The sequence below is a fragment of the Uranotaenia lowii genome, chromosome 3 (assembly GCF_029784155.1).
Source record: "Uranotaenia lowii strain MFRU-FL chromosome 3, ASM2978415v1, whole genome shotgun sequence".
Classification (NCBI taxonomy): domain Eukaryota; kingdom Metazoa; phylum Arthropoda; class Insecta; order Diptera; family Culicidae; genus Uranotaenia; species Uranotaenia lowii.
Window position 1 is genome coordinate 291,294,190 of NC_073693.1, and position 22,369 is coordinate 291,316,558.

A 22,369-nucleotide genomic window follows, 5' to 3' on the forward strand; every position below is an offset into this window, starting at 1 on the left:
TTTGTTGACATAACTTTAAAATAAAGTTACCAGATTTCCCGGTTTTATAAGGGGTTTGCCTGAATATTTAATATAAAATTCGGGTACATTCTGGCCCGGCCCGGTTGCCAGGATTTCATTGAAAAATGCCCGGTTGGTACACCGTCTTAGCCGATTTAGGCTTTACAGACTGAATAAATGACATGGACAACATAAGATTAACATCAAACACCCAGTACCGAGATGGGAATCGAACCCATGCTATCCCATGTGGTCCAGCGAATACAGTCTTAGCCACGCTAACCAATCGACCATGAAAGGTTTTTTGGAAAATATTTTTTCCCCAATGTTATTTCATTGATTTTTTTTTAAAGTAATTTCTGGGTTTTGACTAAATTTGTCCGGGTTGTTAGTCGCCAATTTTGAAATCAAATGCCCGGATTTTGCCAAGTTTTTATATGACATGCCCGAATTTATCCGGTACAGTTAGGTGCTGAAAAAAATCTGGCAACCTAACATTAAAACAACCGAGCAAATGGAATCAAATTTGACATGGGAAAGAATTTGAGAGGAGGGGACTCATTATAAATTTTGTTTAACATTTAAAAACTTATCAACCAATTAAATGTAACCAAAATTGATGTGAGAGGATTTTTGAGTTATTTGCTCAGCAGTGAGGGATGGGAAGCGAAAGATTTTTTGGCATTAACCGAGAACTTATCAAGCAAAAGGAACCATTTTTCACAAGAGAGATTGTTTGGGTACGAATAATTTGTGTCCCCAGGATTTTCTTCAAGCTTCATTCGGCATAATTCGAAAATTTATCAAACTAATGGAGCCAAATGTAACATGTGACTTAATTTAGATACTAAAAAATATTCCTATCATGGTCGTGCGCCCAGTCGTGCGCCCTTCCCACATTGGAATAGGAAGGTTGGGGGATCCATACAAGTGAAAGATACATTTCAGCATAATTTAAAAGTCATAGCGCTGAAATAGAGTAAACATTTCAAATCTTGAAACAAATTCAGTGAAGAAGTTCCAAGAAGTTCGATTATATCATCTATGTAAGGCAATTCGATACTCCAGCTACAGTTCTCATTTGAAACCGGTTGCTTCTGAATAATGTTGAAATATGATTTGATCCAAATAATAATCTTTACTAACATCGATTATTTTTGGAACGCACACAGGATCAGCTAGTCATTAATAATTCCACAACAATTAAAATCAGTATCAAGAACTTTAACATTGAGATTGAGACAGAATTCAGATTCTAAATTTGATTTTAAAAGAAAATTAGAACTTTAATAACAATGCACAATGCAATTCGTTTTAAAAATAAAAACAAGTAAGAAAATGAATATAATTCAGTCCCTCTAAAAATTCAAGTTAGCTGGATTAACAATGTACTTTATTATTTCAACTACGATGCAATTTGCGCACTTTAAAGAATGTAAACAACGGTAGATAATTGGTTATGATCCAGTCCAAGCTCTATTGGATTGAGAGAGATACATGAAAATATTTATTACTTATTTTCAGTTTTACTAATAAACCCTTTTTGAGTAAATTACGAATTCTTTTGAAAAAAACTCGAAAAAAATATTAAGAATCTGGTAAATTTTACAAAAAAAAAACTTTTCTCTACCAAACGCACGATAGGAGTTTACTAAAACTTATTGATTTCTTTTTTTTTAGATCCACAAAGTTACTGAGAATACTTTTGCCTCGAATCTAAGTTTTCATTTTCCATATTTTCAAGTGAACGAAGATTTTCCATCAAAAAAAATAAACGATTTAGGAACTCAATTCTGCTTGAATATTCACATGAATTTATTAACTTGCAAAAATAATCGTAAATCGCTGTATCAAATCTGCCCAGGTCCCAAATGTTTCGAAACAATGTTCAAAGTTTTTTGTGCCAGTATGTAGTTGTTTTGTTCACATTTCCACATGCAACCAACATAAAGTAACAGATTTTGGTTCAGTATGTTGAGTTGAAAGTTTGTAAATGATAAATCCAGTTGTCACAAACTTGCATGTGTTTGTACATAAAAAGGATAAAGGGAAAATTTTGGACCAGATGATTATTTTGGACCACTTTGCATATATCTCTTATACAAATCTATTAATTTTGAACAATTTTGGCAAATAAAGTTGAAGCCTGGGCTTCAAATATTTTTTTCTAAAATTGTTAATGATTGTTTGCTTTATAAGAGAGATGTGAGAAACCCAGACAACCATTTGGTGGGTATATCAAATTTGCAACACAAATATACGTGCAAATATACGTGTAAACATATCGTATATAATGCAGCAAAACCAGTATATACGTATCATTTTGGATGCCAGATAGGTATATTAGCACACATATTCTTGATTTGGATTGTATTGTCGTAATAAAATCATGCAATGTATTTAAATACGATAAAGAATATGCATGGGCCGCACATTGTAGGTGCAGAAATACGAAAATAAGTTTAAATAGCATTCATACGATATAATCTGTAAAATAATATACGACTTCTGGTTGTCTGAGAGGTGGTCCGAAATAATCACCTGATCCAAAATAAGTCCATTACCCTACGCCAACTATAAATATGACGAAACATTTCGAACCGACAAAACTTTTCCATTCGAATTCTGTCAGACATAATTGAATTGTCAGTGTCGTTCAGCGTCCGTCAATATTAAGTGATGTCACAAATTTCAAAACAAGTTTCAATCGCATTCGGATGAAAACTGTTCTCTTCGATAGAAAATATTCACAATTTGCAATATTGTTGTACATCGCCATCATCATCGTCAGCCGGTGCCGTGTTGCAAATTGAACGAACACGATACATTCCAATCAAAGTTGGGTGCAGGCAGCGGCATTTGGCTGCGTAGTTTATTTCCATCCAGCTGCATCGAACAATTCCCAGCCAATTTTAGCTAGTTCTGGCATGAAGCGAGCATCAACTAATTGAATTAATTTGACAATTTAAAGCATACACATAATTTCAAACGCCTAACCCTCTCCATTCAGTTTGGTGGGAATGGGTCGATGAGAATTCCAATTTCTGTAATAAGAGAAGAGGGACAATTCAGCGGAAGAGCCTGCGAGGAAGGAGGATGTCCTCAATTCTTTCTCATTAGTCTCCCCATTCAACCGAGAGTTCATACAGTTGACATTGTGAAGCAAAGCCGGCTCCATTCTTCCCGCTTTTGGCTGGCTGGCTAGCCGGAATTTATAGTCTCATTTTAGTTTAACAAAAGCGTTATAAAACAGAACAGAAAGGCAACCGATGTGGGGCACCTTTTTCCTGCTAATTCGCACCAGATTAAAGGTAATGAGAAAATTTGTACCCAATGTTTTTTTTTCCTCTTGCTTACTTTTTTCTACTCTCGCCTTCAAACGAAAGAGAAAAGATCCTTTTGGTTTGGTAGGGATTTCGTGAGGTCGGTTCCCTCTTTTTACCCGGCAGGAATGAAGTCATTTTTGTACTCATTTCACTTTACGACGTCCTGGGATGGTAAAGGTATAGGTACGCGTCCTTGTGCACAGAAGCGTAGCCAAAAATCGCGATTCTTTTCAGCGAAAAGCTGCTTACTTTTAAATGACTTTTTTTGCATTCGTATTTGGAGTTTTCACTTTCATCGAAGAATCATACCATCAGCATTTCTTATTGCTTCCAAACAAACGTTATTCTCGGTAAAGTAATATTATGTAACTCTCTGGAGCCACTAACTAATTATTATAGGTGATTATAGAGTCAGAGTTTCTGCTACAAAAATATAAATTTTGAAGTTCCATCAAGTTCAATCGATAAATGATAAACTCAAATTTTAATCATTTTTTCATAATTTTAGCAAATTAGACCCATTTTCAAAATCTTTAAAACATGCTGTATAATATGTAAAAAAATATTCTAAAATCTGAAAGCCCTTTTCAGTTACCCTTTGGAAATTTTGATCGATATTGGAAATAAACACTGAACCTACAAATAGGAAAGGGTTTCAGAATCATTATCGAAATTTAAGCCTCTATTTTATCAATAATAATTCAGATTCTAATTTTAAAAAATAAATTCAAGCGGTTGCGAACCAGATAATTGTATACATCAGAAACTACAAAAAATAACTAGAATTGAAACTCAAATAACTCTGAGTTCGAATGCAGAATTTAAAAAAACGAATTGAGAATATCTAACATCAAGGATCGAACTTCCAATTTTATTTGAAATTCTAAAGCTACTAGTCTGAATTCTTTTAGGTTAAAAATCGAAATCAGAAGTCTTGAAAAACCAAACCAAACATTACCAAAACTTAGACTTTTACCTCTTGGGATGCAATCTTTTAAGATTGCAGTTATAAAAAAAAACCTACTGTATTTTTACTAAGAAAGTTTTTCTTATAATGAACATAACAGGGTGACCAGCGGGTTTCCATTTTAAAATTCCCGTTTTCTCCCGGTTTTTCCGTAAGATATTTTAAGATTTTTCCTGTTGAAGAAATCTGTCCATCGGTTTTTTTTTTTAATAAAGCAGTAAACATTTATGTGTATGAATGTTTGTTTTGTTATCCAACAGAAAATAAAATATAAACAAATTGAATTACAAAGCTTCAAGAAAATAATTTGAGCAGAAAATAATTCTAGTATCCTGCGAAATCTCGTCGAATATTGCTAAGTTTCTGAAATATCATGAGCGCTTAATTTTGGAGTGAAGTACTGAGCCACAAATCAAAACAAAATTTCAAATTGGAATTCATAGTTTGAAATTAAATTTAAATTTTTTCTTCTAATGTTGGCTCAATATTCATGTTAGGTAAAATTCGTTTTTTTTTTTTTTGTTGAACAACTTTAATTAACTTTTTAAATGCGTATCTAGAGTCTGGGTTCTGGGTGCTGGATACTGGATTTGCAATATTAATTTAAAAAAAATGTAAGAATTTTCAGACGGGCCCCAAAAATATCTTAATTTAAAATCCAGATATTAAAAACCATACTTTCAAAACCATAGGAAATTATTAAATTCTAGATTTTTTGTGATGAATATTATTCCAAATTTCATACACATATGATTAGTATTTTTTCACATTAAGAAATAGTTTATAGACGAGAAATTTTTTGCTACGTTTCGTTATTTTAAAATACGTATAAAGTATTTTGGGACTAAAACAGGAACACTGAAAATGTAACCGCTGCTAGAGCAAAGGAATTTCGATTTTTGAAAAATCTCGATTTTTCTTCAATTTTTCCTTACGGAATGTAAAGTGTACTCTGAAATGTAAAGCTTCTGGGAAATAAATATTCGTGTTGAAAATAATGAATTTTAGAACTGAATAGATTTCTATATGATTCTAAATGATTCCTAAAGAATTTTCCTGGTTTTAATTTGAGATTCCAGGTATTTTCTCTCGGTTTTTCTAGTTCGCTGAATGGACTGTCCAAGAAAATCAACGATTTTTTTTTAAACGTTTAAATTGCACAACCAAATCTTGAACAAGAAAGTAAAGAACTTTAAGCAGAGTAAACGCACTAATAATTTCCCAATCTCAGCAATTAAAAGGCTGTATTTGAAGAGTTATCTACTATTAACGCAGCAAATATGAAGTTTGAAGCAGAGGCGAAAGTTGCCATGTGAAAGTAATTTATTTCTTCATAATAACTTTTCAGTAGATGGGTTTTCAAACTCCCGATTTAGACTATGCAACAGACTAATTATTTTCAATGAAAGAAAATTGTGCACAACGGATACCTGTGAACGGTTTTGATTTGCAAAGATTATAAGGATTTTTTTTTCGTTAAAAGGAAAAATGTTATACAAATTCAAGACATAAAACGGTGGTTTTTGGCATTAGTTTGACATTAGCCTGATTTAAAATATATGTTAAAAAAAATTACTCTTAAATTTATATACCTATTTTTTTAATTTTTTGATAAAACGGTACAAATATACAATATGAATTATAACTTTGTTGTAGGTTTCCGAATTTCAACTTTGATTCTATTACAAAACAAATTCGATTACAAAACAAATTCTCAATCATAGTTCCAATTCTAAATTTTTAAATCTGAAATCTGAATAATTCATATTTAGATTTTGAATTTTTTAGGTCGATAACATTAAAGCTAGAAAATATGAATTAAAAATTGGTTTTCAAAACATTTTGAACAATAAATATGAACTATAAAGTTAAATTGTTCTTTTTGAACTTGAATTTTCAATCAGAATAATGTTGCGAATTCGAATATGGAATATGAAAAATAATTTTAATATCGGTTTTCTATAATTTTTTTATGTTTAAAATATTTATTACAAATCAAATTGAGACTTAATTCAACTTTAAATTATTAACTGTTCTTCGAAAGTTGACTTTATGTCTAGTGCTTAAATAGTTTCAATACCTACTGTTTAGATTTTTTCCAACTAAGCTGAAATACAAACCAAGAAGAGTTTTTTTTTAACCAGTCATAAGCAACATTAGAATTATTCACTCTAACGCCTCACCTTCCATTATTGAAAAAAACTGAAAATTCATATCGAAATTCTTGTCTGAGATGAGTGTTTGAGGCTATTATTTCTGTTTTTAATCATTATTTTTACTCTCGAAACACAAGTTTTGATTGAGAGTTTTCAGTAAAAAACCTCGTAAGATGTTTTTTCGCCCAATATTTGCCGCAGCTTTTTCAACTCGATGAAGGATAAGATGCATGACACATCTTTAATGCCAAAGTTTTGTTTTTGAGCTTTGACCACTCTCCAAATTTAAACTTCTCTAGAAACTGTTTTTATTTATTTTATTGTTTTGATTCATTTCTTTTATAACTTGTATGTATGTTCAACGCTCAACGTGAGATAAGAAAACCTAAAAAGAAATTAAAAAAAAAACTCCACACTGAAATGGTAAGGAGAAAACTGATTTCATTTAAATTTTCCAAAAAAAAATTCATTTAGAATTTGAGTTTAGCAACAGACCCCAGATGCGATTTTTTTTTACTTTAAATTGTTAAATTAAGGATCTCAATTTCGAAATGAATTTTGAATTATATTCGTTTGAGTTCTAAATAAACATGAACTACAAGTGATTAAATTTGGAAGAATTGTTTATTTGTCGATTCACAGTTCAAAACTTTCAATACATTTTGAGGATATTCAGCTGCCTTGGACGGTATCAGCTCAATCTTAGTTTTGATCAGTGAAGAAATTTCACCTCTGGAGCCACAATTTTTGATGAATTTTAAACTTTCAAAGTCGTTGGCCCGTGCTGAATAAAAATTTGATATGTGATAATAATGCTTCTAAATAAATTCTACCCGCTCAATTTTCCCATCTTTCATTTCTTTTAACTTTCTATCCGTTTATAAAATTTCAAATTCTTGAGATGTTTTTACTAAAAAGCCCATCACTTTTCACCGATAAGGCCGACGAAATTAAGTAACATAAAGATTAATTCCATATTGAAGACTCATATTAAAACCAACATTCCCAAATTCATTTCACCACATTATCAAAGGCAAATAAAATCCTTAAAGCCAAAATAATCCTTAAACAGGCGAAAGTATTTTTTTTGTTTTTTTTTAATTTCATAGAATTTAGAACCACTCCTCAGCTGGTAGAAATCGCGCTAGGATTTATGAATTAAAAATCTTCTACTTGTTACTTTAAAACATCCCAACTTCCATAAGAAGACATTAGTAACTGTTGACGGAGATTAGGCAATTTTACTCTCTGGAGCCACAACTAAATTGAAAAAAGATTAAATTTAAACCGAAAAATAAACCAACAACAAAGTTTTTAACTAACCTTTCGAGAAAATATTTTGTTTAGGGTTAAGCAGGGTTTACATTCAAGTTCGATTTATGATTTCCTGCATTTTTCCAATTTTTTCCAGCATAGATTCACGGAATTCCCGACCCTCATAAACTAAAAAACCTAAAATGAGGTTGCCAGATTGTCCGATTTAATCCGGGTTTGCTCGGATATTCAATAAAATTTGACAAAAGTCTGGCGCGACCCGGATGCCCGAATTTCATTGAAAAAAGCCCGGATTTTGCCCGGATTTTTTCACTTTATTTTCCTTAACAAACAAACAAAAACAAATTGTGATGTAAAAATCTTTAATAATGCGTCCAAAAGAAAGTTTTACGAAAATAATCGTGAAAGGTTTTTTGAAAGCCTTAAATATGATTTAAAACTGCGGATGAGTTATGACGAAAAAAAAAATGTTTCTAAGTTTTTTTCTTGATTTGTGTTGAATAATTCCTGGGTTTTGACCAAATTTGCTCTGGTATTGCTCAGACTCAGATTTTTGGTCGAAGTTTTTGAAGTAAAATGCTTGGTTTTTCCAAGGTTTTCTGATAAAATAACCCGTATTTGTACGGCCCAGGTACGTGCTGAAAAAATTCTGGCAACCTAAAACTAAAACATTTAAGAATTCTCAAATTCGCTATGGCATTTGGGGTTTGGTGAAAATTTTTGTAAATAAATCTTAAGATTTAGAAATTTGAAAAAACCTCATTTAAAAAAAGCGCGAAACAAAAATGAGAAAATGCGCAAAGTTTGGAACTAGGTAAATAAAATTTAAAATGTTTTGATAATTTTTAGGAATTTTTTATACACTGATAATGTCAGAAAAAAAGGAATTTCCCATCTAAAACAAAGCGGGAAAGATTTAGTTTTATCGGAAACTTGTATACATGAAATTTGAATAAAAATGATAAAACGATGTATTGTAGAAAAACTGATTCCTATTGACATTTAGTATAAAGTACATTTAACGATTCAAAACAATCCCAATGGCTTTCAAACAATCCGAGAATTCAGTTTAAAAAATTCAGATTCAGTTCAGATTTGATTTCAATATTTTGATTTAATTTTTTTATTTCCTAGCTTCCTATTGATACCAGAGGACAAATATTCGTAAAAAAGTTCACTAAAGGTGGTAATTGTTCAATTCAAACAAAAAATTTGAGTATTCAGTGATATGTCCCAAAACTCAACATAGTTATGTTATCGCATTTTTTGAAAATATTTTCATTTAATATACTCTTTTTACTGAGCCGTTGTAATTTGTCCTTCGGATTCGTTCAAGTGCTTCTATAAATGGAATGTTACTGACTTACCTCCATGAACTTAATTGATTATTTCATAAACGAAACTTTAAACTCTAAACTGTAAAGAATTCAGCAAAAAAGAAGTATGTACTCCTGGTACACTCCTGTAAGTATACTCTTAAACAAAAAAAAATCTTTAAAACAAACCCCTCGTAACTGCACCTAAACTTGTCAGGATTCCCTTTGACCAAAAAAACCATTCTAGGACGACGGGTGCCTGCTCTATTCCTGGCACCAGGCAGCACTCCTAATGATGGGGTTGGTTCTGGGCCAGCCATGGTTTGTGGATTTTATTACGGTGCAAATTTGACTGCACAGCAAACCCAGCCAGCTTTGGCACCTTCACGAGGATGCCATCATGCAGGTTGGGCAATTATTTGCAAAGTTGCCAGTTCGCGGTCATGAAGCTGTTAAAACTAGGCGGTGGTGGCAAGATGGTCAGCAACCTAGTTGTTTGGAACAATTTAGCTTGTAACCTGGTAGATTGCAGTAGGATTTTTTCAGGGATTCACGATGGCGATGAACTTTGAACTTTTTTGGTGGAATTTGAATCAAGTTCCGAGAACAGAAGGACTAAGAAGAAAAAAAAGTCATTGGTCATATAGCAATTTTGAACCAAGCAAAATAATTTATGGAAAGTGTACAGTGTACACATTATCGAAAAACATGAGTTTTGCGTTTCTTCATTGAAAAGCTTGGTATAGACCTATTGGAGTTGATTTGCATATAATTACAAACTTTACACTACAATGTAATGTAACGCTTGAAAAATCAGCTTTTCTAAAATGAAAAAAAAAATCGAGCTCCACGATGCGATATCTTAAAAAAAATCTTAAAGCTGGGTATTGCTTTGTTCCAAATGAAATTTGTAACATCATGCGAAGCGGTACACAATTTAGATCAACGAGAAAAACTAGAATTCAAATTGCCAATTCCCTAGCGCTTTGAAATTTTCCCAACATTATTAAAATGCACCAAAATCCACCAACTGCTGAAAAAACTCCCAAAATCGCGCCACATCAAAGAACAAAAATGTGAATAGAAAAAAAATCCTAAACACAAAGAAAATCCGAAAGGAAACCCAACACATTTTTGCTAGCGCATTCTCTACTTCTCCCAGGCAGCCGAAAAAAGAAGCAGTAGCTTGAAGCGAAGCTTAATGTTCCCATCGTTAAAACCACCCACTCACTCAATTGGGAAAGTTCCACGGGGTTGCCTCCCACTTTCACTCTTTTATTTTCGGTTTTATTTTTCCACCGGGAGTTCTGGAATGCTTAACTGGCTTAGAATGAGTGAAAAAAAGAACTACCGAAAGAACGAAATAAAATGCAGCAGTTGCAGCATAGTTGGTGATTCGGTGAAAGGAACACCCAAAATTGTCTGCATGTTTAAGTACTAGAATGACAATGGCTGCCTTCAGCAATGATGAAATTTTTCTAGTAAATTTAACCTATTTTTGCAACTTTCTCTTGACGTGGACCTGTACTTTTGACTCCATATTTTGGCGAAATGATTTTACTCCTGCCATAAGTAAGGTTATTTGAGAGGTTTCACTCTCTGGAGCCACTTTCAGCTAAAAAAAACTGCATTTGCTTCCACATCTAACGATTTTTAACAAATAAACACTTTATCAAAATTTTGGGTGTAGAAAGCAGTTTCTAGTAAACGGGAACAGTTGTTTATGTTCGAACAATTTGGTGGCAAATTGCAAATCCCAGCCTTGGATGCAAGGGAGCAGCTCAGCAAAATGTATAAATTCAGTCCAACTGGGAGAAGCATTATCTTCATCATCCTACTGAATGAGCACCGGAGCTGGCACTTGGGGATAATCTATGAAATATGATTGGACATAATTCTTGATATTGAGTTGAAATACAACTCTTTTTTTCCTACAATTTTTTAACTGACTGTAACTAACGGTGTTGATGAAAGATGAAAATAAAAGTTTTGAAGAAAATAATCAGTATCATTATTATCATTTCAAACGCCGAAAATCTAAAAAACTTAGTTTCAAGCAAGGTTGCCGAAATTACAGAAAAATCTATAGTTTCACAGAATTTTGAGCAAATTTTTAAAATGTTGTATGCATTTCCAAAATAACAAATGTTGTGTCAACAAAATTTTGGATTTTCATCTTTTTTTTGCAAAAAAATGCTAATATTGGCAATGTCAACTGATTTTTCTTAAGTAAATGTATAAAAGACTAATTTCTTCATGACTTTTCAAAGAAATTTATGCTGCTACCATTACAGAAAACGATCACAGAATCTGGGTAAAATCACAGAAAGTTTTTTGCAAAAACAAAGAATTATTTTCGGCAATCTTGGTTTCAAGTTTCGACTAATATAAATACAATTTGGAATTTAGATTAGCATATTGGTTTCAGCTTACATAATTGAAATTTAGATTTTCCGATTCAAATTTTAGTTTCAGTTTTTGATTTGAACTTTATTTTCAGATTTAACATCTCAGAATTCAAATTCAAATTTGTGATTCAGATATAAGATTTTATATTTCACTTTCAGATTTCAGATGTTAGATTCCAGATTTTAAATTTCAGTTTTTAGATTCTGATTTCTTTAGGAATGGAACGACTGTTTAGGTTGATTTTTTTTAGGGATTTTTCACGGCTATCAGTCTCGAATTTTTTCAAATTAAAACGACTGTTTTTTACTTCTGGAGTAAAAAACAGTCGTTTATACTTTTAAAAAAATACGAGACTGATAGCCGTTAAAAATCCTTAAAAAAGGATTCTGATTTCAGAATGAGATTCAAAATTTCAGATTCTGATCCTAGATTCAAATTTCAGAATTTATATTTTTTTTGTTGAATTGGATTTTGATTAGCAGAATAAAATATAAGATACCGGATTTAAAATTATAGGATGCAAATCGAGGTTTTAGATTACAGATAATGATATGAAATATCGGATTCAAAACTTTGATGAAACTTAGATTGAAATTCAAGATTAAGATCTAAACTCTTCATTCTATTTTCTGATGCAGCATTCAAATTTGATATTTAGATTTGAGGCTAACAACTCAGAATTAGGATTTCAGCCTAAGATTTCAGATTTCATAATTCAAATTTCAGATGCCACATGACCAGCTTTGAGCTTGAATTTCAGGTTGTACAAGGCAAATTTAAATTCAAACATTTGATTCTTATATTAAATTCAGGAATAAGAATCTAAAATTCTTGTTCAACACAAATATTTTGTTGAAATTTTCGAAATCTATTATGACTGTTGCTTTTTCAGAATTTGTTAAGCTTACAGATTATTATATAAAATTTAGGATTTAGAACTGTGATAGAACTCAGATTTAATTTCAAGATTAAGATGTAACTTCTTTATTCGGATTTAAGATTCAGATTTGAAATTCATAAATCAGAATTAAGATTTCAGATTTCATAATTCAAATTTCAGATGCCACATGACCAGCTTTGAGCTAAAATTTCAGATTGTACAAAGCAAATTTAAATTTAAATATTTGAATCTAATATTAAATTCAGGAATAAGAATCTTAAATTTTTATTCAACACAAATATTCTGTTTGAAGTTTTTGAAATCAATTATAGCTGCTGCTTTCATTTTCCTAAATTTGTTAAGCTTACAGATTATCTTGTCAAATTTCGGATTCAGTACTGTGATAAAACTTAGATTTAAATTCAAAATTAAAATACATACTCTTTATTACAATTTAAGATTCAGATTCGAGACTCCTTGCTCAGAATTAAGATTTCAGCCTAAGATTTCAGATTTCATAATTCAAATTTCAGAACCACATGATTAACTTTGAGCTGGAATTTCAGATTGTATAAAGCAAATTTAAATTCAAATATTTGATCGTTATATAAAATCTAGATATTAGAATCTGAAATTAAAATTCAACAAAAATATTCTGATGGAAAATTAGAGGAATCGATTATGACTGCTGCTTTCATTTTCCTGAGTTTGTTGAGCTTGACTAGAAGTGAAGCACTTTTTATCCTTACTTGTACATCATCAAATCCTTCTTTTAATCCTCATCATCTGAAATCCGTTATGTTTTACTTTGATTCGTAAAACTAAATAAAAATTAAGGAAAAAACATGAATTTATATGCAACATGGTCAGAATTTTTTTTTAAGTATGACCTGAAGAAATTGAAAAAAAAATATTAGAGATTAACTCTAACTAGATTGATAAGATTATTTAAAAACATTTAGACATTTTTTCACTTTAAGATTTTCAAAAAGAGCTCCAGATGGATAAAAAATTCCTGTAAAAAAAAGACTTTCTACACACGATTATGCTTCCTCCTTTTTTCAACACATAACATCTGCCTCTCATCGATTTGCTTGAAATTTGACTAATAATTAATATTTCACGGTAATAATTTAATATTTCACGATTAAAAATTTAAAAATAGAAATTTGAACTCATATTTTAAGTTCAGAACAACTTTTACGGTTTGGTATTTTTCAAATGAAAAATCAAAAATCATCAAAATTTAAGTATGAGTTCCAACGAAAGTATGAATTTACATTGATCGCAGTAGCTTAAGTACTTTTTATTTTCATTTTAAATTTTAAGACCAGATTCAAGAAGAAAAAACAATTCATTGAATTAGTTTCGGATGTTTTCTATGACTCTGTTTTCTTTTAATTACTTTTTTTAATATTCTGATCTCAAATTGTTAGGATCTGAGACTTTTAAAGAAACCAATTCTGAAATTTTAAATAAAATTGCATTGATTACCTCAAGTATTTTTTATTTTAAATTTTATTTATTGGCCACTGTCTACGGCAATTTAATGTCATACAGACTGATAACTTAATCTTATCTTGAAACTATCCTTACTTACATTGAAATCAAAATATACATACACTTGGTTGAACAAGATATGTCAAACAGGTTATAAAATTCGTTCCTACCATAGTTGTTCAATCTCAGAGGCTCAGTCCAGATTCTGGAAAAAAAAAAGTTCATTGAATTTTTTTCGGACGTTTTCTATGACTCTGTTTTTTTATTATTTTTTTAAATTCTAGATCTCAGATTGTCGAGATCCGAGACTTTTGAAGAAACCAATTCTATTTTATTTTGATTATTTTTAAATAAAAAGTATGAATATAATGTAAGGTTGCCAGATTGCCCGGATTTATCCGGGTTTGGCCGGATATTTAAAACTAAATTTAAGAACAGCCCGGATTTATTCACTTTATTTGGCAAATTTAACAAACAAAAACAACAAACATCTCCAAAACGAAATTTTTTGAGCAAGTTTTATAAAAATTATCATGAAAGGTTTTTTGGAAGCCTAAAATACGATTCAAAATCTATCGATGAGTTTTGATACAAAAAAAAAATCATTTTTTTAGAAAACTAGAAGTCTTTTCTATGAATTTAAAAAAAATATCAAAACTTACTGAATTTATATTGAAATTACTGATTGAAGTTATGAAATTATATGAATTTTCAAATTTTTGTGGATGTATGTATCGGAAATTTTATTTTGAAACTTTAAAACAAGTTAAAAAAAAACAAAATACCCTCTCTTATTTCCCTCTTATATGCTCCTGATGAATTCGCTTTTTTTTAGATCTGGTATTTTGATTTAAAACAACATTCTGGGTCTTTTCATTAATGCATTTGCAATAACAAAACAAAACCAGTGATTTTTGATTTATGATTGGAAAACAAATTGGATTTATGAAGTTTGATTTCAATTATTTCAACTGAATTTCAACTTAAAAATTATTCAGCTCTTCCTTCAGCTATTTTTGGCAGTTTTTTCATGCTCGTTAGTTCTAAATTATTTTTTTAAAGCTTTTATGAAAATTTAGAACTGTGACCCAGAGATGGGTCTTGACTCAAACGTTCAGTCAGCGAAACTTTTTTTTGTGAAGAAATGAATCCAACTTGGTAAGTTGAAATTTAAGGAATAGAATAGATGAAAAATGATGTTAAAAAACATGCGAACAAAATTTGCCTTGTCTCCTGGTAAAACTTTTACATAAATTTTCATCTGATCTATTCCCTAAAATTTTATTATAATTTTCAAGCTCTTTTTGTTTTTATTTTATATTTGTTAATCTAAAAATGAAGTCTTTTGAAAAAAATCTTTGGTTCTCAGCAAAAAAAAATAACTTTTGATGGAACAGAAGGAATATATCTCACGTGAGCTTTCGTTACGTCGTATGAAACATCTTAAGAATTCACAGAAAACTGCTGCAAAATTTATCAAAACAACTTTAAAATTTGTACTTTACATATAGAATATTTTGTCCAGACTACAAATATTCTAGACGGAAAAAAGTTGCGACTGATTTATGTCAATTTTTGAATTTTTTTTTTAATACAACTGTTTGTTTACATTTTTTTTACATAGAGAAAAACTAAAAATTAGTCAACAACTTTCAAAAGGAACTTTGACTTGTGAAACGAATTCTGTGACAAAATAAGCTTAAAAATTTACATTTTAAAAGACCTTGGCAATATTTTTTTAAGATTGCTGTAAAGATTATTTGAAAAAAAAAAAAAATTATAATATTTAAAATATCAAAAACTAACAGAAGTTTTTTTTTGTAAATTGCGACCCAGAGATGGGTCTTGACTCAAACATTCAGTCAGCGAAACTTTTTTTTTTATTTTTTTTTGTAGAGAAATGAATCCAACTTAGATGAAATTTCAGGGACTAGATAAGAGAAAATCGATGTTGAAAAACATGCGAACAAAATTCGCCTTGTCTCCCGGTGAGACTTGAACCCACATCTTGCGCCTCTCCGGGGCCCATGTATTAACATTCTACTACAGGAGACCAACCTGGCGTATGAATATTATACTGGTTGAGTGTCGATGTCTATCGGAATGAAGGGAATAGTTCTCCCATGTGATCATAATCATTTTTCTTGGTCTATTTCTATTCCCATCATTTCATCTTATGGTAGTTGGAATCAAGTTTGGACATTTTTAAGCACGGCAAGATTTGCATTGCCTTCTCATATCCTGCACGGGTTGTCAGTTATGATGAGAAATGATGCGTTTGCCGTATTATGATCACATTGGAGAACTATTCCCTTCATTCCGATAGACATCGACACTCAACCAGTATAATATTCATACGCCAGGTTGGTCTCCTGTAGTAGAATGTTAATACATGGGCCCCGGAGAGGCGCAAGATGTGGGTTCAAGTCTCACCGGGAGACAAGGCGAATTTTTTTCGCATGTTTTTCAACATCGATTTTCTCTTATCTAGTCCCTGAAATTTCATCTAAGTTGGATTCATTTCTCTACAAAAAAAACTAACAGAAGTTTTTCGATTTTATCACGGCCAGAAAAAAATTCACCGTGAATATAATAAAAATTGAAGTGGAAAAAAGTATTTTTATTGTCTTTAATCAATAATTTTTAATGTTTTCAGTAGTGGAAACGATTTGCATCAATAAATTTTGATAATAAGATGTAATTATCAAAGATTGCTGAACACAAAGCATCGATTTTAGTTCAAATTATTCTTTCTACAGCAATTTTAAGATTTTTTCTTGAAATAAAACCATGTAGAATATCAATTTGATAGTCTACATCTAATTAAGGTAAATTAAAAGGTGATAAAATTGAGCGTGAATTTGGCGAGTATTTAAAAAATCGAAAAACTGCTGTATTTGCATTTTTCACCCATAATTTGAGATGAGTAATAGCAATCTGTTTGGATTGAAAAGAAGGTTCGATAATTTCTTAAATGAAATTGAAGATAAAACAAGAGATAGTTCTCAAATTTTATTCAAGAAGACACGATTATGAAACAAAAAAACACCAACTGCAATATTTAGTTTGAAGCACAAAACTTAGATTTCAAAATAGAGATTCAGGATTGGATATTGGATCAAACATTTTTAATGTTGTTAAACAAAGTTAAATACGAATAAAAAAAAAATCAAATTGTCGATGCTCTCTTACACTAGTTTTAGCAAAACTAAAAGAAAATTTGATGTCTATTCAAAAAGGATTTTTGGATAAATCTTTGATTTCCACTAAGAGATTATAGACGGTTTTCCTGCCAAATCGACACGAAGTTGGCATGACCCTTTTCGAATTCAAAGAAACTTTGTGAGCCTAAAGATCTTACCTAGTAAAGCAACTTGGCACACTTAGTTTTCCCAAAAATTATCTAGACTAACATTTGAAAAGAGCCATACTTTTCGGGCAAAAATTTTCTGAACATTTTTTGCTCGAAAATTACAATTCCTACTCAAATGTGCTTCATTAAAAACTTTAGAAAAATGGTTGAATTTTTAAAGAAATTTTGTTTTGATTATTTTTTTTTTGGAATCCTTCACTGAGAAAAATGCATTTCAAAAACAAACACTCAATTTCGCAAAAAATGCCATCTCAGCAATTTATGATTTTTTTCTAAACCGAAATAAAAAAACAGAAGAAATACATATGTGTACATTTTGTAAAACAGAAAATTTAAAAAAATAATCAACAACTTTCAAAATGAGCTTTAATTTGTGAAACGAAGTATGTGGCAAAACAAGCTCAACAATTTACTTTTTCAAAAACTTTGGCAATATTTTTCAAGATTGCTTTAAAGATGATTTGAAAAAAAATTAATAAATATTTGAAAATATCAAAAACTATCTATTTGCATTTTCACCCATAATTTGAGATTGATAAAAGCAATCTGTTTGGATCAAAAAGAAGACACGATAATTTTTTAAATAAAATTGAAGATAGAACAAGAGATAGTTCTCAAGTTATTTTCAAGAAGACACGAATTATCTCAAAAACACCAACTGCAATATTTAGTTTGAAGCTCAAAAATTTGGATTTCAAAATACAGATTCAGGATTGGGTGTTCAATTAAGAATTATTAGTATTGTTTAACAAATTCATATTTGATATAAAAAAAAATATTGCAAATTGTCGATGCCCTCTTATCCCAGTTCTAAGCAAAAATAATAAATTTTTCTTATGTCTGCCCAAACAGGATTTTTGGAAAAAATCTTAGATTTACATTAAGAGACTATAGATGGATTTCACGCCAAATCGACACGAAGTTGGCATGACCCTCTCAGAATTCAATGGAACTTTGTGGGCCTAAAAATCTTACCCAGTAGAGCAACTTGGCATACTTAGATTTCCCAAAAATTATTTAGACTAACATTTGAAAAAAGCCATACTCTTCGGGCAAACATTTTCTGAACATTTTTAACTCGAAAATTATAATTCCTACACAAATGTGATTCATGAGAGATTTTAAGGAAAAATGATTGAATTTGTATAAACAAATTTTTTTTAATTTTTTTTTTTTTTTTAATCCTACACTGGGAAAAATGCATTTCCAAAACAAACACTCAATTTCCCAAAAAATGCCATCTCAGCAATTGATGATTTTTTTCGAGGCCGAGAATAAAAAATAGAAGAAATATATGTACATTTTGAAAAACAGAAAAATTACAAAATAATCAAAAACTTTCAAAATGAGTTTTAACTTGTGAAACGAGGTATATGACAAAATAAGCTCCAAAATTTACTTTTTCAAAGAATTTGGCATTATTTTTTAAGATTGCTTTGAAGATGATTTGAAGAAAAAAATAATAAATATTACAAAATATCAAAATCTATATAATTGCTTTTAACACCCATATACTGAGATTAATAAAAGTAATCTGTTTGCATTAAAAAGAAGATTCGATAATGTCTTAACTAAAATTGAAGATAAAACCAGAGATAGTTCTCAATTTATTTTCACACGAATAATCTCAAAAACACCAACTGCAAATTTAGTTTGAAGCACAAAAATTTGGATTTCAAAATACAGATTCAGGATTGGATGTTCAAGCAAGAATTATTGGTATTGTTTAACAAATTCATATTTGAAATTTAAAAAAGAAATTGCAGATTGTCGACGCCCTCTTATCCCAGTTCTAAGCAAAAATAGTAAATTTTTCTTATGTCTGCCCAAACAGGATTTTTGGAAAAAATCTTAGATTTACATTAAGAGACTATAGACGAATTTCAACGCCAAATAAACACGAAGTTGGAATGACCCTCTCAGAATTCAATGAAACTTTGTGGGCCTAAAAATTTTACCTAGTAAAGCAACTTGGCACACTTAGATTTCCCAAAAATTATCTAGACTAACATTTGAAAAGAGCCAAATAAACATTTTTAGCTCGAAAATTACAATTTCTACACAAATGTGGATCATGAGAGAGTTTAAGAACAATGATTGAGTTTTAGAAAAAAAAAAAAGATTTTTTTTTAACATCCTACACTGAGAAAAAGAAAAATGCATTTCTTCAAAAACAAAAACTCAATTTCCCAAAAAATGCCATCCCAGCAATTGATGAAATTTTTTTCTAAGCCTGGAATAATAACGTCTACAAGGCGTCCATACATTGCAACTTGTGCATTTTTAAGGGGAAAAAGTTTTTCTAACAAAAACTTTTTCATGATTTCATTGAAAATCTAGTAATTTATTTTTTCAGTGTAGATTTCCAACCTTTAAGTCAAAAACTGCTTCGTTGAACTGATTTCGAAGAATTAAGAGCTTCGATTGTAATAATTTATGGTGAAAATAAGTGAAAATCCTACACTGAAAAAAAAATGCAAACTAAAACTTGAAGTCGATTTAAAAAAAAGGGCCTTCTAAGAATTCGATGATTTTTTCTTTTGGTGGTAAGTAATAATGTGGTCTACAACTCTTCTAAACATCGCAAAGTGGGCAATCATATAGGAAAAAAAATTACCAACAAAAACGCTTTTAGGTTTTTTATGAAAACCGCATAAAACGACAAAATCTGGTGTTATCCCGAAAAAAAAATTGTCAAAAGTTTACTTTAAAATTTCAAATATCACGTCAAGGGAAATTTGGAAAATCGCAATTTTAATTTTCAAGCCAAATAACTTAAAAATGCTTCAAACATCAAAATCTGGTGTTATCTCGAAAAAAAAATTTTTTTTTTGGTTAAAATTCTTCTTGTGGGATTTCGGAAAACCGAGTCTCAGAATGTCGAGTTTTGCTTTCTTTCGAGATAACACCAGATCTTAACGTTTCATGTGTTTTTAAGCCATTTCTTGGCTTAAAAATTAAAATTTATTTTTTTCCGTTTTCCTTTGGTCCCCCATTCGTTGATTTTTGAGGGTAAAAAACCGAAATTTTTAGCGCTTTGAGGCACCCCTAAATCCAGTCTGATTGAGCTGAAATTTTGCTCAGGGCAATTTTTTGGGCCAATCTTCAAAATGTATATGATCGGTTTGCGAAATTCGACATTACCCCTTTTGGTTGTCACCCTAATGTACAAGTGGATTTCGATCGTCGTTAACAGACCTTTGAAAATTGGTTTGAATTAAGCAGTAAGAATTTTGAGAAAAATCCTATAAAAAAATTTCTTGTCAAATTTACTAAATCGTACAGATATATCTTCAACAGACCTCTTGTAGGATAAAATATGATATAAGGTAAGTAAATCATAGGAAAAAGTAAAAACAAAAATCATGTATTTTATAGCACTTAAGTGTTTTGTTTTTAATAAATAGCAATTTGTTTTTTTTTTAAGTTTCAAAACTTATTGTTTAGTATACCTTTAACTTTAGATTTTAATTTCTTAAAAAAACTGTATTATTTTTGTGTTGCCTGCTATTTTCATCAGTTTTCCCCCACTTTGCAGAGATCTATTTAGTACCAACAATTGCTCCATGATAGTTTCATTTGCTACTTTCACACTTCTTTCGAATGAAAGTCGTGCTCTTGGCTTCCATCGTTGTACTTATTCGTTTCCACTCTTATTTAGTAAGAATCCCTGGTACACAGTATCCCGCAGAGCGTTGTTGGTGCACTCGTAAGGGAAGCTCAGCCACCCCTCACATTTTGATGGCAACAGGACGTACATTACGAATGAAACGGAACGAACTTCCTTCGGAATAACAGACGATTCATAAAATCTGCAACTTCTCAGTTGAAAAAAAAACGTTGAAAAGAGCTGGTAAAATGCCCCGGGATTTTTGTTTCCCTTATTTCCCTTCATTAACGGAGCAATGGAAATGGAGAATGGAACGTTAAAATCAAAATTAGGTCATTGTAGCTGTGTACTGAATAAAATTAAATAAACTGTGTGGGAGAAAAAAGCGACCGCATCGCAGAGAATGTGCCAGCCTGTGGATAAGTTTGCCAGTTGTGTCCTACTTGTGTGATGTAAACTTCGAAACGAGTTTTCATTTGAAAAATGAACAATAAAGTGCTAAAAACAAAACTACAAAATACCATGTGCCCCTAACATTAACGAAACAAAAACAAGCTTACTCATTAGGATATTTAATAATTAAAACGTCAAACGACTCACACTTTAACACTAAATTAGCACCACACTGAGCTGTTCTAATTTAAACAAAGTATTTTCAATATTTAACCAATTGGAAAAACAAAAACAAATCTTCCAGCTTAAAGTGGTTCAAACCTTTCCGAAAGAAGAAAAAACTCCTCATCCAAACGAATTGGGAAGATGAAAGCGAACACAAAGCAAAAAATTAAGAAAAATGTCACAGCACTCAGCCAATGTTCTATAGGTGTGAATTGGTGTCAAAATGGGTGTGAGCAAATTAAAACAAATATTCAACAAAAAAAAAGTCCTGAAAGCAGACGCCCGTACGTATGTACGTTTAATGTTTCAAGTATTTAAAACCAAAATATTTAAACTAGCAAGTCGCATCGAACGAACCCGGACCTAAGGTAAAGATTTCTTCAGCAGCATTATAACCGGAATTAATAGAAAAAAAAACACTGACATTTGTAAGGATTTGCTAAATAAAAACCCAAACAAACGAGCGAATAACAACATTGAAAAGTTGAACAAAAGCAGTTGAGTCATAAAAAGAGCAACTGAAAAAAACGCGCACATGAAAAAGTTCGAAAGAACAATTAAAGCTAAACAGAACCGAGTTAAAAAAAACGAAGTAACATTAAAAAACAAGACAGCTCGCTCGTGGCTAGCCGCTGGGACATTGGAAACAAGAGAGCGAAACAGCAACAGTAACAAAAAAAAAACATACAGGTTAGGTTAGGTAAGATAAAATGAAATTGAGATTTCAGAGGATAAAAAAAGAACCAAACAGACATACAAGAGAGCTTTTTTGCTCCAACAGAAAAACTTCGGACTACGTTATTTTTTTGATGGCTTCTTCGAAGGACAGTCTGAAGTAGGTTTAACTGAAATTTAATTGCAGATTTTCAATTTGGCTTTTCTTTTTTAGGTAATGGCTTTTTCTCTTTGTTTTCCAGACACACTTACAGGCAAATGCAA